The sequence below is a fragment of the Papio anubis genome, chromosome X (genome assembly GCF_008728515.1).
Source record: "Papio anubis isolate 15944 chromosome X, Panubis1.0, whole genome shotgun sequence".
In the NCBI taxonomy this organism is placed as follows: domain Eukaryota; kingdom Metazoa; phylum Chordata; class Mammalia; order Primates; family Cercopithecidae; genus Papio; species Papio anubis.
This window is the reverse complement of record NC_044996.1, coordinates 78077405-78096408: the sequence shown is the minus strand read 5'-3', so window position 1 is coordinate 78096408 and position 19004 is coordinate 78077405.

The following is a 19004-nucleotide window of genomic DNA, read 5'->3' as shown; positions in this document are numbered from 1 at the left end:
AGTGGTAATGAGCATTTTTTCATGTGTCTGTTGGCTGTATAAATATCTTCTTTTGAGAAGTGTCTGTTCATATCCTTTGCCCACCTTTTGATGGGGTTGTTTGTTTTTTTCTTGTAAATTTGATTGAGTTCTTTGTAGGTTCTGGATATTAGCCCTTTGTCTGATGAGTAGATTGCAAAAATTTTCTCCCATTCTGTAGGTTGCCTGTTTACTCTGATGGTAGTTTCTTTTGCTGTGCAGAAGCTCTTTAGTTTAATTAGATCCCATTTGTCAATTTTGGCTTTTGTTGCCATTACTTTTGGTGTTTTAGACATGAAGTCCTTGCCCATGCCTATGTCCTGAATGGTATTCCCTAGGTTTTCTTCTAGGGTTTTTATGGTTTTAGGTCTAACATGTGTAAGTCTCTAATCCATCTTGATAATTTTCATACAAGGAGTAAGGAAAGGATCCAGTTTCAGCTTTCTGACTTATAACTAGCCAATTTCCCAGTACACTATATTTATTAAATAGGGAATCCTTTTCCCCATTTCTTGTTTTCTCAGGTTTGTCAAAGATCAGATGGCTGTAGATGTGTGGTATTATTTCTGAGGCCTCGGTTCTGTTCCATCGTCCATATCTCTATTTTGGTGTACCAGTACCATGCTGTTTTGGTTACCAGCCTTGCAGTATAGTTTAGTTGTGTGGCATGATGCCTCTAGCTTTGTTCTTTTGGCTTAGGGATTGTCTTTACAATGGGGGTCTTTTTGGTTCCATATGAACTTTAAAGCAGTTTTTTCCCAATTCTGTTAAGAAACTCATTGGTAGTTTGATGGGGATGGCATTGAATCTATAAATTACCTTGGGCAGTATGGAAATTTTTCACAATATTGATTCTTTTCCATCCATGAGCATGGTATGTTCCTCCATTTGTTTTGTCCTCTTTTATTTCACTGAGCAGTGGTTTGTGTTCTCCTTGAAGAGGTCCTTACATCCCTTTGTGACTTGATTCTGTGGTATTTTTCTCTTTAGCTATTGCAATGGGGAGTTCATTCCTGGTTTGGCTCTGTTTGTGTGTTACTGGTGTATAAGAATGTTTGTGATTTTTGGGTAATACTAATTTTGTATCCTGGAGATTCTTTGCTGAAGTTAAGCTTGTCAGCTTAAGGAGATTTGGGCTGAGATAATGGGGTTTAAATATACAATCCACACCGGTAAAGAGGGACAATTTGACTCTTCTTTCCTAACTGAATACCTTGATTTCTCTTGCCCTTGATTAATTCTAACCAGAACTTCCAACACTATGTTGAATAGAGCAGGAGAGAGGGCATCCCCTGTCTTGTGCCAGTTCTCAAAGGGAATGCCTGCTTTTGCCCATTCAGTATGATATTGGCTATGGTTTGTCATGGGTAACTCATTATTTTGAGATACGTTCCATCAATACTGAATTGAGTTGAGCGTTTTAGCATGAAGGGCTGTTGAATTTTGTCAAAGGCCTTTCTGCATCTATTGAGAGAACTTCATGTGGCTTTTGTCTTTGGTCTCGTTTATATGCTGGATTACGTTTATTAATTTGTATGTTGAACCGTTCTTGCATCCCAGGAATGAAGCCCACTGATCATGGTGGATAAGGTTTTGATGTGCTGCTGGATTTGGTTTCGCACTTTTATTGAGGATATTTCTGTATCGATTTTCATCAGGGATATTATCCTGAAATTTCTTTTTGTTGTGTCTCCTGCCAGGCTTTGGTATCAGGATGAGGTTAGCCTCATAAAATGAGTTAGGTGATTCCTTTTCTACGATTGGAATAGTTTCAGAAGGAATGGTACCAGCTCCTCCTTGTACCTCCTCTGGTAGAATTCAGCTGTGAATCTGTCTGGTGCTGGACTTTTTTTTTGGCTTTTGCAGGGCTATTAATTATTGCTTCAATTTTAGAGTCTGCTATTGGCTATTCATTCTAGGGATTCAATCTCTTCCTGGTTTAGTCTTGGGAGAGTGTAAGTGTCCATGAAATCATCCATTTCTTCTGTATTTTCTGGTTTATTTGCGTAGAGGCAAGGCTTATAGTATTCTCTGATGGTAGTTTATATTTGTGGGGTCGGTGGTGATGTCCCCTTTATCATTTTTTATTGCATCTATTTGATTCTTTCTCTTTTTCTTTCTTTTTATTAGTCTTGCTAGTGGTCCATCAATTTTATTGATCTTTTCAAAAACCAGCTCATGGATTCATTGATTTTGAGGGCTTTTGTGTCTCTATCTCCTTCCAGTTCACTCTGATCTTAGTTATTTCTTGCCTCTGCTAGCTTTGAATGTTTATTCTTGCTTCTTAGTTCTTTTAATTGTGATGTTAGGTGTCAATTTAAGTACTTCCTGATTTCTCTTGTGGGCATTCAGAGTGCTATAAATTTCCTCTCTACACACTGTTTTAAATGTGTCCCAGAGATTTGTATGTTGTATCTTTGTTCTCATTGGTTTCCAAAGAACATCTTATTTCTGCCTTCATTTCGTTATGTACCCAGTAGTCATTCGGGAGCAGGCTAGGTTCAGTTTCCATGTAGTTGAGCGGTTTTACTGAGTTTCTTAGTCCTGAGTTCTAGTTTGATTGCACTGTGGTGTGAGAGACAGTTTGTTATAATTTCTGTTTTGTACATTTGCTGAGAGTGCTTTTACTCCAACTATGTATCAATTTACCAAGTGCGATGTGGTTGAGAAGAATGTATATTCTGTTGATTTGGGGTGGAGAGTTCTGGTAGATGTCTGTTAGGTCTGCTTGGTGCAGAGTTGAGTTCAATTCCTGCATATCCTTTAGAAAGCAACTTCTGTCTCATTGATCTGTCTAATGTTGACAGGGATGTTAAAGTCTCTGGCTATTACAGTGGGGTCTAGTCTCTTTGTAAGTCTCTAAGGACTTGCTTTCATGAATTCAAGTTCTGTATTGGGTGCATATATATTTAGGATAAGTTAGCTCTTCCTGATGAATTCATCCTCACTAATAATGTGAATGGCCTTCTTTGTCTCTTTGATCTTTGCTGGTTTAAAGTCTGTTTTATCAGAGACTAGGATTGCAACCCCTGCTTTTTGTTTCCATTTGCTTGGTAGATCTTCCTCCTCCATCCCTTCTATTTTGAGCCTAAGTGTGTCTCTGCATGTGAGATGGGTCTCCTGAATACAGCAAACTGATGGGTCTTGACTTTATCCAGTTTGCCACTTCTGTGTCTTTTAATTGGACCATTTAGGTCCATTTACATTTATGTGGTTAATATTGTTATGTGAACTTGATCCTGCCATTAAGGATATTAGCTGGTTATTTTGTTCATTAGTTGATGGCAGTTTTCCTAGCATCAATGGTCTTTACATTTGGCATGTTTTTGCAATGGCTGGTACTTGTTGTTCCTTTCCATGTTAAGTGCTTCATTCAGGATCTCTTGTAGGGCAGGCCTGGTGGGGACAAAATCTCTAAGCATTTGCTTATCTGTAAAGGATTTTATTTCTCCTTCACTTATGAAACTTAGTTTGGCTGGATATGAAATTCTGGATTGAAAATTCTTTTCTTTAAGAATGTTGAATATTGGCCCTCACTCTCTTCTGGCTTGTAGAATTTCTGTGGAGAGATCTACTGTTAGTCTGATGGGCTTCCCTTTGTGGGTAACCCGACCTTTCTCTCTGGCTGCCCTTAACATTTTTTCTCTCATTTCAACTTTGGTGAATCTGACAATTATGTGTCTTGGAGTTGCTCTTCTTGAGGAGTATCTGTGTGGCATTCTCTGTATTTCTTGAATTTGAATGTTGGCCTGCCTTACTATGTTGGGGAAGTTCTGCTGGATGATATTCTGCAGAGTGTTTTCCAACTTGGTTCTATTTTCCCTGTCACTTTCAGGCACACCAATCAGACGTAGATTTGGTCTTTTCACATAATCCCATACTTCTTGGAGGCTTTGTTCGTTTCTTTTTACTCTTTTTTCTCTACACTTCTCTTCTCGCTTCATTTCATTCATTTGATCTTCAATTGCTGATACTCTTTCTTCCAGTTGATCCATTCGGTTACTGAAGCTTGTGCATTTGTCACGTAGTTCTCGTGTTATGGTTTTCATCTCTATCAGTTCTTTTAAGGTCTTCTCTGCATTGATTATTCTAGTTATCCATTCATCCATTCTTTTTTTCAAGGTTTTTTGTTTCTTTGCGCTGGTTACGTAGTTCCTCCTTTAGCTCTGAGAAGTTTGATGGACTGAAGCCTTCTTCTCTCAACTCCTCACAGTTATTCTCCATCCAGCTTTGTTCCATTGCTGGAGATGAGCTGCATTCCTTGGAGGGGGAGATGCACTCTGATTTTTTGAATTTCTAGCTTTTCTGCACTGCTTTGTCCCCATCATTGTGGTTTTATATGCCTTTGGTCTTTGATGATGGTGACGTACTGATGAGGTTTTGGTGTGGTTGTCCTTTTTGTTTGTTACTTTTCCTTCTAACAGTCAGGACCCTCAGCTATAGGTCTGTTGGAATTTGCTTGAGGATCACTCCAGACCCTGTTTGCCTGGGTATCAGCAGCGGAGGCTGCAGAAGATAGAATATTGCTGAACAGCGACTGTTGCTGTCTGATTCTTGCTCTGGAAGCTTCATCTCAGGGGTGTACCCAACCGTGTGAGGTGTGAGGTGTCAGTCTGCACCTAGTTGGGGATGTCTCCCAGTTAGGCTACTCGAGGTCAGGGACCCACTTGAGCAGGCAGTCTGTCTATTCTCAGATCTCAACCTCCTTGCTGGGAGAACCACTGCTGTCTTCAAAGGCTGGGAGGTGGAGGCTGGAGCTGTTCCTATTCGGCCATCTTGTGCACCCCCCAGAAACCCTAAATTTCTTATGAACAAAAATCTATTAACTAAAAGGATAGCCAGTGTTCTGAACAAATACTATTGATTCACATTTATTCCAAATGATTATTTGTATCACTTTGCATATGTCTATCTTACCTTATTTCTTAGATATCAAAATGTCTGTTGGGTATATTGGGTACATTTTCTTTTTTGTTGTTTTGCTTTTTATTATTATTTCATTCCTTTTTGGGAAACAAGTGGTGTTTAGTTACATGGATGAATTCTTTAGATGTGATTTCTAAGATTTTGGTGTACCCATCACCCGAGCAGTGTGCACTGCACCCAATGTGTAGTCTTGTATCCCTCAACCCCCTCCCACCCTTCCCCTCAAGTCCCCAGAGTCCATTATGTCATTCTTATGCTTTTGTATCCCCATAGCATAGTTCCCAATTATAAGTGAGAATATACGATGTTTGGATTTCCATTTCTGAGTTACTTCACTTAGAATAATGGTCTCCAACTCCATCTAGGTTGCTGTGAATGCCATTGATACATTCCTTTTTATGGCTGAGAACTATTTCATGATACATGCACACATTTTCTTTATCCACTCATTGGTTGATGGGCATGTAGGCTGGTTTCATATTTTTGCAATTGTAAATTGTGCTGCTATAAACATGCCTGTGTAAGTGTCTTTTTCATATAACGAGTTCCTTTTCTCTGGGTAGATACCCAATAGTGTGATTACAGGATCAAATGGTAGATCTACTTTTAGTTCTTTAGGGAATCTCCATACTGTTTTCCATACTGCTTATACTAGTTTACATTCCCAACAGCACTGTAAAAGTGTTCCCTTTTTGCCACATCCATGCCAATATGTATTATTTATTTATTTTTAATTATGGCCATTCTTACAGGAGTAAGGTGGTATTGCATTGTGGTTTTGATTTGCATTTCCCTGATCATTAGTGATGTTGAGCATTTTTTTCCTGTTTGCTGGACATTTGTATATCTTCTTTGGGGAACTGTCTATTCATGTTCTTAGCCCACTTTTTGATGGGGCTGTTCATTTTATTCTTGCTGATTTGTTTTAGTTGCTTGGAGATTCTGGATATTAGTCCTTTGTTGGATGCATAGCTTGTGAGGATTTTCTCCCACTCTGTGGGTTGTCTGTTAACTCCACTGATTTTTTTTTTTTTTTTTTCTGTGCAGAAACTTTTTACTTTAATTAAGTTCCATCTATCTTTATTTTTGTTCCATTTGCTTTTGGGTTCTTGTTCATAAACTTTTTGCCTAGGCCAATATTTAGAAGAGTTTTTCTGATGTTATCTTCTACAACTTTTATGGCATCAGGTCTTAGATTTAAGTTTTTGATCTATGTTGAGTTGATTTTTGTATTAGGTGAGAGATGAAAATTCAGTTTCATTCTTCTAGTTTTGGATTGCCAATTATGCCAGCACCATTTGTTGAATAGGGTGTCCTTTCCCCACTTTAGTTTTTGTTTGCTTTGTTAAATATGAGTTGACTGTTAAGTATTTGGCTTTCTTTCTGGGTTCTCTATTCTGCTGCATTGGGCCTATTTTCTTTTTCTTTTTTTTTTTTTTTTATTTTTTTAAATTTATTTATTATTATTATACTTTAAGTTGTAGGGTATATGTGCATAACATGCAGGTTTGTTACATATGTATATTTTGCCATGTTGGTCTGTTGCACTCATCAACTCTGCCACAGATGTATAACTCCCAATGTAATCCCTCCTCCTCCCTCCCCATGATAGGGGCCCCTGGTGTGTGATGTCTCCTTCCTGAGTCCAAGTGATTCATGTTCAGTTCCCACCTATGAGTGAGAACATGCGGTGGTTTGGTTTTCTGTTCTTGTGATAGTTTGCTAAGAATGATATTTCAGCTGCATCCATGTCCCTACAAAGGGCGAAACTCATCCTTTTTATGGCTGCATAGTATTCCATGGTATATGTGCCACATTTTCTTAATCCAATCTGTCACTGATGGACATTTAAGTTGATTCCAAGTCTTGCTATTAGAATAAGCTTGCAATAAACATACGTGTGCATGTGTCTTTATATAGCAGCATAATTATAACTTTTGGGTATATCCCCAGTAATGGATGTATAATATATGATAAGCATCTAGTTCTAGATCCTTGAGGAATCGCCATACTGTTTTCCTATATAATGGTTGAACTAATTACAATACCACCAACAGTGTAAAAGCCGCCTTATTTTCTCCACACCTCTCCAGCACCTGTTGTTCCTGATTCTTAATGATCGCCATTCGAATCAGTTGGTGTGAGATGGCATTCATGGTGGTTTTGATTTGCATTTCTCTGATGGCCAGTGATGATGAGCGCATTTTTCCATATGTCTGTTGGCTGTATGAATGTCTTCTTTTGAGAAATGTCTGTTCATATCCTTTGCCCACTTTTTGATGGGGTTGTTTGTTTTTTCTTGTAAATTTGTTTGAGTTCTTGTAGGTTCGGGATATTAGCCCTTTTGTCAGATGAGTAGATTGCAAAAAATTTTCTCCCATTCTGTAGGTTGCCTGTTCACTCTGATGGCAGTTTCTTTTTGCTGTGCAGAAGTTTTAGTTTACTCCATCCTACTTGTCAATTTTAGCTTTTGCTGCCATTGCTTTGGTGTTTTAGATTACGAAGTTCTTTGCCCATGCCTATGTCCTGAATGGTACTACCTAGGTTTTCCTCTAGGATTTTATGGCATTAGGGTCTAACATTTAAGTCTCTTAATCCATCTTGAATTAATTTTCGTATAAGGAGTAAGGAAAGGATCCAGTTTCAGCTTTCTACTTATGGCCAATTTCCAGCACCATTTATTAAATAGGGAATCTTTTCCCATTTCTTGTTTTTTCCCAGGTTTGTCAAAGATCAGATGGCTGTAGATGTGTGGTATTATTTCTGAGGACTCTGTTCTGTTCCATTACTATATCTCTGTTTTACAACAGTACCATGCTGTTTGGTTACTGTAGCCTTATAGCAGTTTGAAGTCAGGTAGCTGATGCCTCCAGCTTTGTTCTCTTGACTTAGGATTGTCTTGGAGATGCGGGCTCTTTTTTTGTTTCCATATGAACTTCAAAGCAGTTTTTTTCCAATTTGTAAAGAAACCACAGTAGCTTGATGGGGATGGCATTGAATCTATAAATTACCTTAAGTAGTATGGCCATTTTCACGATATTGATTCTTCCTATCCATGAGCATGGTATGTTCTTCCATTTGTTTGTGTCCTCTTTATTTCACTGGAGTGGTTTGTAGTCTCCTTGAAGAGGTCCTTTACATCCCTTTGTGTTGGATTCCTAGGTATTTGATTCTCTTTGAAGCACTAGAATGGAAGTTCATTCATGATTTGGCTCTGTATATTTGTCTGTTATTGGTGTATAAGAATGCTTGTGATTTTTGCACATTAATTTTGTATCCTGAGACTTTGCTGAAGTTGCTTATCAGTTTAAGGAGATTTTGGCTGAGACACAGGGGTTTTCTAAATATATACAACTTCATGTCATCTGCAACAGGGACAATTTTGACTCTTCTTTCCTAACTGAATACCCCTGATTTTCTTTCTCTTGCCTAATTGCCCTAGCCAGAAACTTCCAACACTCATGTTGGAATAGGAGTAGTGAGAGGGCATCCTGTTCAGCCAGTTTTCAAAGGGAATTTTTCCAGTTTTTATTCATTCAGTATGAATATTGGCTGTGGGTTTGTCATAAATAGCTCTTATTATTTTGAGGTGTCCCATCAATACCTAACGGCTTGAGTTGCTTTAGCATGAAGGGCTGTTGAATTTATCAAAAGCCTTTTCTGCATCTATTGAGATAATCATGTGGTTCTTTGCTCCTTTGGTTCTGTTTCTATATGCTGGATTATGTTTATTGATTTGCTTAATGTTGAACCAGCCTTGCATCCCAGGGATGAAGCCCATAATTTGACTATGATAAGCTTTTTGATGTGTTGTTGAATCTGGTTTGCCAGTATTTCATTGAGGATTTTGCATCGATGTTCATCAGGATATTGGTCTGCAATTCTTTTTGTTGTGTTCTGCCAGGCTTTGGTATCAGGATGATGTTGGCCTCATAAATGAGTTAGGAGGATTCCCTCTTTTCTATTGATTGGAATAGTTTCAGAAGGAATGGTACCAACTCCTCCTTATATACCTTCTGGTAGAATTCCAGCCAGGAACCACCTGGTCCTGGACTTTTTGCTGGTAGGTTAATTATTGCCTCAATTTCAGAGCCTACAATTGGTCTATTTGTATTCAACTTCTTCCTGGTTTAGTCTTTGAAGAGTGTAAGTGTCCAGGAAATTATCCATTTCTTCTAGGTTTTCCAGTTTATTTTATATGTGAGAGGTGTTTACAGTATTCTCTGATGTGGTATAGCTTGTATTTCTGTGGGGTCGGTGGTAATATTCCCTTTATCATTTTTAATTGGTGTCGATTTGATTCTTCTCTTTTCTTCTTTTTATTAGTCTTGCTAGTGGTCTGTCAATTTTGTTAGATCTTTTCAAAAAAAACCAACTCCTGGATTCATTGATTTTTGAGGGTTTTTGTGTCTCTATCTCCTTCCAGTTCTGCTCTGATCTTAGTTATCTCTTTGCCTTCTGCTAGCTTTGAATGTGTTTGCTCTTTGCTTCTCTAGTTCTTTTTAATTGCGATGTTAGAGTGTCAATTTTGATCTTTCCTGCTTTCTCTTGTGGGTATTTCTATGCCATAAATTCTCCTCTACACACTGTTTTAAATGTGTCCTGTGAGATTCTGGTATAAGTTGTATCTTTTGTTCTCATTGTTGGTTTCAAAGAACATCTTTATTTCTGCCTTCATTTCGTTGTAAAGTCATTCAGGAGCAGGTTGTTCAGTTTCCATGTAGTTGAGGGTTTTGATTGAGTTTCTTGGTCCTGAGTTCTAGTTTGATTGCACTGTGGTCTGAGACAGTTTGTTATAATTTCTGTTCTTGCACATTTGCTGAGGAGTGCTTTACTTCCAATTATATGGTCAATTTTGAGTAAGTACGATGGTGCTGGAGAAGAATGTATATTCTGTTGATTTTGGGTGGAGGAGTTCTGAGTGTCTATTAGGTCTGCTTGCTGTGAGAGACGAGTTCAATTCCTGGATACCTTGTTAACTTCTGTCTTGTTGATCTGTCTAATGTTGACAGTGTGATGTTGAAGTCTCCCATTATTATTGTGGCGGTTCAAGTCTTTGTAAGTCTCTATGACTTGCTTTATGAACCAAGTGCTCCTGTATTGCATATGATGATAGTTAGCTCTTCCTGTTGAATTTGATCCCCACCATTATGTAATGGCCTTCTTTGTCTCTTTTGATCTTACGGTTTTAAAGTCTGTTTTACTTTGTATCTGCATTGCAACCCCTGCTTTTTTGTTCTCATTTCATATTGGTAAATCTCTCCTCCATCCCTTTTATTTTGAGCTCATGTGGCTGTCTCTTGGTGTGTGAGATGGGTCTCCTGAATACAGCAGACTGATGGTCTTGACTCTTTATCCAGTTTGCCAGTCTGTGTCTTTTCATTGAGCATTTAGTCCATTTACATTTATTAAGACACAGGAACTTGATCCTGCCATTATGATATTAATCAACGGTTTTGCTCGTTAGTTGATGCAGTTTCTTCCTAGCCTCGATATTCTTACATTTTGCATGTTTTTAAATGGCTGGTCCTGGTTGTTCCTTTTCCATGCTGGAGAGTGCTTCCTTCAGGGTCTCTTAGGCAGGCCTAGGTGGTGACAAACTCAAGACATTTGCTTATCTGTGCTGATTTTATTTCTCCTTCATCGGCGAAACCTTCTAGTTTGGCTGGATATGAAATTTAAATAAAATTCTTTCTTTAAGAATGTTAAATATTGGGCCCCACCTCTTCTGGTTTAAGTTTCTGCCGAGGACTGCTGTTAGTCTGATGGCTTCCTCTGTAGTAACCCGACCTTTCTCTCTGGCTGCCCTTAGGATTTTTTCCTTCATTTCAACTTTGGTGAATCTGGCAATTATGTCTTGGTTGCTCTTCGAGGAGTATCTTTTGTGGCGTTCTCTGTATTTCCTGGATTGAAACAGTTGGCCTGCCCTACTAGGTTAAAAGTTCTGGATGATATCCTGAAGAGTGTTTTTCCAACTTGGTTCCATTTTCCCTCACTTTCAGGCACCCCAATCAGACGTAATTTGGCCTTTTACATAATGCCATACTCTTGCAGGCTTTGTTCATTTCTTTTTCTTTTTTTCTTTTGGTTTCTCTTCTCGCCCATTTCATTCATTTGATCCTCAATCGCTGATAATTTCTTCCAGTTAATCGAAATAGCTACCGAAGCTTGCGCATTTGTCACGTATTTCTCGTGTCATGGTTTTCATCTCTTTCATTTCGTTTATGACCTTCTTCGCATTCACTCATTTTAGCCGCCAATTTTTCCACTTTTTTTCAAGCATTTTAGTTTCGGCGCTTCGGCACGCATCTCCTTTAGCTCTGAGAAATTTGATGGATCAGTTTCTTTCTCTCAACTCGTCAAAGTCATTCTCCCATTCAGCTTTGATCCTGCTGCCATGAGTTGCGCCTCTTTGCCGAGATGTGCTCTCTTTATTTTTGAATTTCCAGCTTTTCTGCCCCGCTTTTTCCCCCATCTTGTGGTTTTATCTGCCTCTGGTCTTTGATGATGGTGATAAAATTATTGCTTTAGGTAGGTGTCCTTCCCTGTTTGATAGTTTTCCTTCTAACAGCCAAACCCTCAGCTGTAGGTCCAAAGCTGAGATTAAGCTTGAGATCCACTCCTGACCCTGTTTACCTGGGTATCAGCAGCAGAGCTGCAGAAGATAGAATATTTCTGAACAAAGGAGTGTACCTGTCTGATTCTTGCTTTGGAAGCCCTGTCAGGGTGTAATTCCACCCCAGAGGTGTGGGGTGTCAGACTGCCCCTAGTGGGGGATGGTTCTGGAAGTTAGGCTACTCAGGGTCAGGGACCCACTTGAGCAGGCAGTCTGTCCCTTCTCAGATCTCAACCTCCGTGCTGGGAGATCCACCGCTCCTCTTCAAAGCTGTCAGACAGAGTCAAGTTTGCATCTGCATGATACTTCTGCTGCTTTTTTGTTGTTGTTGCTGTTGTTGTAGCTGTGCCCCCTATCCCCAGAGGTGGAGTCTACAGGAGACAGGCAGGTTTCTTGAGCTGCTGTGAGCTCCACCAGTTGAGCTCCCAGCAGCTTTGCTTTTTACCTACTTAAGCCTCAGCAATGGCGGGCCTCCCCCCAGCCTCGCTGCTGCCTTGCCGTAGATCACAGACTGCTGTGCTAGCAATGAGGGAGGCTCATGGGCGTGGGACCCTCCGGCCAGGTGTGGGATATGTGATCTCCTGGTGTGCCTTGTCATTAAAGCACAACATGGGGTGATACTGATTTTCCAGGTGTTGTGTGTCTCAGTTCCCCTGGCTAGGAAAAAGGATTCCCTTCCTTGGCGCTTTCCTGCGTGAGGTGATGCCGCTTCCCGCTTCAGCTCTCGCTGGTCGGGTTGCAGCAGCTGACCAGCACCACCACCCCGCACTCCCCAGAGATGAACCCAGCAATTCTCAGTTGAAAATGCAGAAATCACCGTCTTCTGTGTCGCTGGCTGCTTGGGAGTTGGAGACTGGAGAGCTGTTCCGGTCTGGCTGGCCTGTTTGCCCTGCATTGGGCCTATTTTCAAACCAGTACCATGTTGTTTTGGCAACTACAGCCTTGTAGTATACTTTGAAGTCAAGTAACGTGATACCTCCAGATTTGTTCTTTTTGTTTAGTCTTGCTTTGGCTATGTAGGCTCTTTCTTTGTTCCATATAAATTTTAGAATTGTTGTTTCTAGCTCTGTGAAGAATGATGGTGGCATTTTGATGGGAATTGCATTGAATTTATAGCTTGCTTTCAACAGTATGCTCCCCCATCCATGAGCATGGGACGTGTTTTTATTTGTTTGTATCATCAATAATTTATTTCAGCAGTGTTTTTTCTTGTAGAGATATTTTACCTCTTTGGTTAGGTATATTCCTAAGGGCTTTGTTTTTGTTTTTTGCAGCTGTTGTAAAAGGGGTTGAGTTCCTGATTTGATCCTCAGCTTGGGCACTGCTGGTGTATAGCAGTGCTACTGATTTAGGTACACTAAGTTTGTATCCTGAAATATTACTGAATTCAGTTATCGGGTCTCTGAGCTTTTTGGATGAGTCTTCAGGGTTTTCAGGTATTTGATCATGTCATCAGCAAACAGCAATAGTTTGATTTTTTCATTACCAATGTGGATGCCTTTATTTCTTTCGCTTGTCTGACTGCTCTGGCTAGGACTTCTGGTACTATGTCAAATAGAATTGGAGAAAGTAGGCATCTTTGTCTTGTTTCAGTTCTCAAGGGAAATGCTTTGAACTTTTCCCCATTTAGTATAATGTTGTCTGTGGATTTGTCATAGATAGCTTCTATTACCTTAAGGTATGTCCCTTTTATGCCAGTTTTGCTGAGAGTTTTAATCATAAAGGGATGCTAAATTTTGTCAAATGATTTTCTGCATCTATTGAGATGATATGATTTTTGCTTTTACTTATGTTTATGTGGTGTATCTCATTTATTGACTTGCATATGTTAAACTAACTCTGCATCCCTGGTATGAAACCCACTTAATCATGGTGTGTTATCTTTTTGATATGCTGTTGAATTCATTTAGCTAGTATTTTGTCAAGGATATTTACATCTATGTTCATCAGGATATTGGTCTGTAGTATTCTTTTTTTTGTTATGTCCTTTCCTGGTTTTGGTATTAGGGTGATAATGGCTTCATAAAATGATTTAGGGAGGATTCCCTCTGTCTCTATCCTTTGGAATAGTTATAATAGGATTGATACCAATTTTTCTTTGAAGGCTTGTTAGAATTCAGCTGTGAATGCATCTGGTCCTGGACTTTTTGTTGTTGGCAATTTTTTTTTATTACTGTTTCATTCTTGCTACTTGTTATTGGTATATTCAAAGGTTTTATTTCCTCATAGTTTAATCTAGGGGGGTTGTATATTTCAAGCAATTTATCCCTCTTCTCTAGGTTTTCTGGTTTTCGCACATGAAGTTGTTCACAGCAACTTTGAATGATCCTTTGTACTTCTGTGCTATTGGTTGTAATATCTCTCATTTTATTTCTAATTGAGCTCATTAGGGTCTTCTTCCTTCTTTTCTGGTTAATCTTGCTAATGGGCTTTCACTTTTGTTTATCTTTCAAAAGAACCATCTTTTTGTTTCATTTGTCTTTTGTATTTTTTTGTTTCAATATCATTTAGTTCTGCTCTGATCTTTGTTATTTCTCTTCTTCTGCTGGGTTTGGGTTTGATTTTTTCTTGTTTCTCTAGTTCACTGATGTGTGAGCTTAGTTGTCTGTTTGTGCTCTTTCAGACTTTTTGATGTAGGCATTTAATACTATGAACTTTTGTTTCAGCACTGCTTTTGCTGTATCCCAGAGGTTTTGACTGGCTGTGTCACTATTATTGTTCAGTTCAAAGAACTTTTTAATTTGCTTCTTGATTTCATTGTTGACCAAAGGATCATTCAGAAGATTTTTAAATTTTTATGTATTTGTATACTTTTGAGTGTTCCTATCAAAGTTGATTTCTAATTTTATTCCACTGTGGTCTGCAAGAGTACTCGATATCATTTTGATTTTCTTAAATTTATCGAGTCACTTTTTGTGGCCTATCATATGGTCTATCTTGGAGAATGTTCCATGTGCTGATGAAAAGAATGTATATTCTGCAGTTGTTGGGTAGAATGTTCTGTATACATCTGTTAAGTCCATTTCTTCTAAGGGTATAGTTTAAGTCCATTGTTTCTTTGTTGACTTTCTGTCTTGATGACCTGTCTAGTGCTATCAGTAGAGTACTGAAGTTTCCCACTATTGCCATTTATTTCATTTCTTAGGTCTGGTAGTAATTGTTTTATAAATTTGGGAGCTCCAGTGTTAGATGCATATGTATTTATGATTGTGATATTTTCCTGTTGGTCTAATCCTTTTGTCAGTATATAATGCCCCTCTTTATCTGTTTAAACTGTTGTTGCTTTAATATCTGTTTTGTCTGATATAAGAATAGCTACTCTTGCTTGCTTTTGGTGTCTATTTGTATGGAATATCTTTTTCCACCCCTTTACCTTAAGTTTATGTGAGTTCTTATGTGAGAGGTGAGTCTGTTCAAGACAGCAGATACTTGATTGGTGGATTTTTATCCATTCTGCCATTCTGCATCTTTTGAGTAGAGCATTTAGGCCATTTGTATTCAATGTTAGTATTGAGACGTGAGGTACTATTCTATTCATCATGCTAGTTGTTACCCAAATACCTTGTTTTTCTTATTGTATTATTGTTTTATAGGTTCTGTGAGATTAATGCTTTAAGAAGGTTCTGATTTGCATTTCTCTGATGGCCTGTGATGATGAGCATTCTTTCATGTGTCTGTTGGCTGTATGAATGTCTTCTTTTGAGAAATGTCTGTTCATATCCTTTGCCCACTTTTTGATGGGGTTGTTTGTTTTTTTCTTGTCAATTTGTTTGAGTTCTTTGTAGGTTCTGGATATTAGCCCTTTGTCAGATGAGTAGATTGCAAACATTTTCTCCCATTCTGTAGGTTGCCTGTTCACTCTGATGGTAGTTTCTTTTGCTGTGCAGAAGCTTTTTAGTTTAATTAGATCCCATTTGTCAATTTTGGCTTTTGCTGCCATTGCTTTTGGTGTTTTAGACATGAAGTCGCATGTTCTCATTCATAGGTGGGAACTGAACAATGAGATCACTTGGCCTCGGGAAGGGGAACATCACACACCAGGGCCTATCATGGGGAGGGGGGAGGGGGGAGGGATTGCATTGGGAGTTATACCTGATGTAAATGACGAGTTGATGGGTGCTGACGAGTTGATGGATGCAGCACAGCAACATGGCACAAGTGTACATATGTAACAAACCTGCACGTTATGCACATGTACCCTAGAACTTAAAGTATAATAATAATAAAAAATAAATAAATAAATAAATAAAAAAGGAAGGTTCTATTTTGGTGTATTTCAAGGTTTTATTTCAGGATCTAGGATTCCTTCTAGCATTTCTTTTAGTGCTGGCTTGGTTGTGGCAAATTCTCTCAGCATTTGTGTGTCTGAGAAAGACTTTACCTCTCTTTCATTTATGAAACTTAGTTTCACTGGATACAAAATGACTGATAATTTGTTTAAGGAGGTTATCAATAGGACCTGAGTCCCTTCTGGCTTGCAGGGTTTCTGCTGAGAAATCTGCAGTTAATCTTACAGGTTTTTCTTCATATGTTACCTGATCCTTTCGCCTCATAGCTCTTAAGATTATTTTCTTTGTCTTGACTTTAGATAACCTGATGACTATGTTCCTAGGTGATGATCTTTTTGCAATGAATTTCCTGGGTGCTCTCTGAGTTTCTTATATTTGGATGCCTATATCTTTAGCAAGACCAGGGAAGTTTTTCTTGATTATCCTCTCAAATAAGTTTTCCAAACTTTTAGATTTCTCTTCCTCAGGAACAATTATTCTTATGTTTGGTCATCTAACATAATCCCAAATTTCTTGGAGGCTTTGTTCATTTTTAAATTCTTTTTCCTTTGCCTTTGTTGGATTGCATTAATTCAAAAGCCTTTTCTTCGAGCGTGGAAGTTCTTTCTTCTATTTGTTTTATTTTATTGTTGAAAGTTTCCAATGTATTTTGCATTTCTCTAAGTGCACTTTCATTTCCAGAAGCTGTGATTGTCTTTTCTTTATGATATCTATTACTCTGGAGACTTTTTCATCTATATTTTGTTATTTTCTAAAATTTTCTTTAAGTTGTTTTTCACCTTTGTCTGGTGCCTCTTTGAGTAGCTTAATAATCAACCTTCTGAATTCTATATCTGCAATTCAGAGAGTTCTTCTTCGTTGGGATCCACTGCTGGAGAGCTAGTGTGATCTTTTGGGGGTTTTATAGATCCTTGTTTTGTCATATTACCAGAATTACTTTTCTGGTTTCTTCTAATTTGGGTAGACTGTTTCAGTGGAACGTTCTGGAACTCGAGGGCTGCCGTTCAGATTCTTTTGTCCAATGGGGTGATTCATTGATGTGGTTCTCTCCCTCTTCCTCTAGGGATAAGGCTTCCTAAGAGTCAGACTGCACTGATTGTTATTGCCTTCTTTGGTCTAGCCACCCAGTGGGGCTACTGGGATTTAGGCTGGTGGTGGAGTATGTCTGCAAAGAGTCCTGGGATGTGATTCATCTTCAGGTCTCCCAGCCATAGATACTAGCACTTGCTCCAGTGGAAGTGGCAGGGGGTGAAGTGAACTCTGTGGGAGTCCCTGGTTGTAGTTTTGTTTAGTGCACTGGTTTCCACAAATGCTGGTTATGCTAGCAGTGAAGTTGTCATGTGGACAGACTCAGGATCTCTGACTAACCAGGGTGTTGCAAGTGGTAAAATTAGCTGGTGTTTTCTCCTTCTTTGGAGCAGGATTGTTCTGTTATGAGTTGATGTAATGGCTTGGTTGGCATCCAGCCAGCAGGTGATGCTTTCAAGACAGCACCAGCTGCAGTGGTAGAAGGGGGATATAATCTTGCCCTATATTGGCCAGGATGAGTACTAGGGTTTTTTAGGTGATGGGTGGGACCATAGAGCTCCCAATAGCTTAGGTCTTTTGTCTTAGGTTACCAGGGCAGGTAGAGAAAAATCATCAGGTTGGGGCAGGGTTAGGCAGGTCTGAGATCAGACTCTCCTTGGGTGGAGCTTGCTGTGGCCACTTTGAGTGCTGGGGGTGGGAGAGTTCTCAGGCCAATGGAGTTATGTTCCCAGGGGCATTATGGTTGCCTCTGCTGTGTCATATGGGTCACCAGAAAAGTGAGGGAAAGCTGGCAGTGACAGACCTCACCTAGCTCTCATGCAGCCAGCAAGGCCAATCTCACCCCCACTGTGCCCCACCAATGGCAGAGTTTATATCTAGGCAGCTGGAGAGCAGGGCTGTGATCTTGCCCCAGACCACAAGCCTCCTTGCTGAGAAAGCAAGCAGGGCTTTCAGGCTTCACCTCCCCACCTGCCTGCAACTTCAGCTGTGGCTTCTGCACTCATATCTGCACTTCCTGTAGACTTCTCCCTAACCCTGTATTCTTCTCAGGAAAGTTTGTGCTCAGTCAAAATTATTACAGAAGTTCAGCTAGGACCTTCTGTCACCCTGTGGCCCATCCCCCATTCTGCTGACTGCCTTCCCTTCCCCCAGGACCTCTGTGAGATACCAGGAATGGTCTCCCTGGGGCTCAAGCTGAAGACTGGGAGTGCCTACAAGGCTCTTCACACTGCTTCTTCTACTTTTATATTTCACTCACCTCCCTAAATCTGTTTCAGCCCTAGATAAGGTTAAATCCTTCTCCCATGATCTGGATTTTCAGGTTCCCCAGTGGGGATGGGTGTTCAGAGGCCGACTTTTTCCCTCTCACACTTTGGGAACTCCGTTTTTCAGCTGTCTCACCACCGTTTGCAATGGCAAGCTGCTTCTTTCAAAGGGTCTGTGAATTCTTTCAGTTTTCCTGGTATATTCCTGTGGTAGTTCTTGGAACAAGAGTTGGGTATATTTTTAAATGTATATCTCATCATCTTTACTGTTTACTTTCCTGGCTTTCAAAATTTTTTCTTGAATGCCTGATCCTGTTATTGTTTGTTTATTTGCTTTTTTCCAGGTTTACTGAGGCATAATTGACAAATAAAGTTATATATATTCAAGGTATGCACGATGATTTGACATACATATCCAATATGATATGATTACCACAATAAAGCTAATTAATACATCCATCACTGCATATAGTTACCATTTTGTTTGGGTGTGGTGAGAACACTTAAGGTCTACTCAATTCACAAATTTCAAGTCTACAGTGCAGTATTATTAACTATAGTCAACCATATGGTACGTTAGACCCTCAGAACGTATTCATTTCAGAACTGAAAGTTTGCACCCTTTTACAAACATGTCTCCAATCCACCTTCCTATGCAGCCTCTGGCAACCAACATTCTACTCTGTTTCTATGGGTTTGACTTTTTTGGATTCCACAAAGAAGTGATATGACACAGTATCTTTTTTTCCGTGTCTGGCTTATTTCATTTAGCATAATGTTCTCCAGATTAATCCACTTTCACAAATGGCAGGATTTCAAAATTTTAAAATCATTTTCAAATACATATTGCCAACTTTTTGA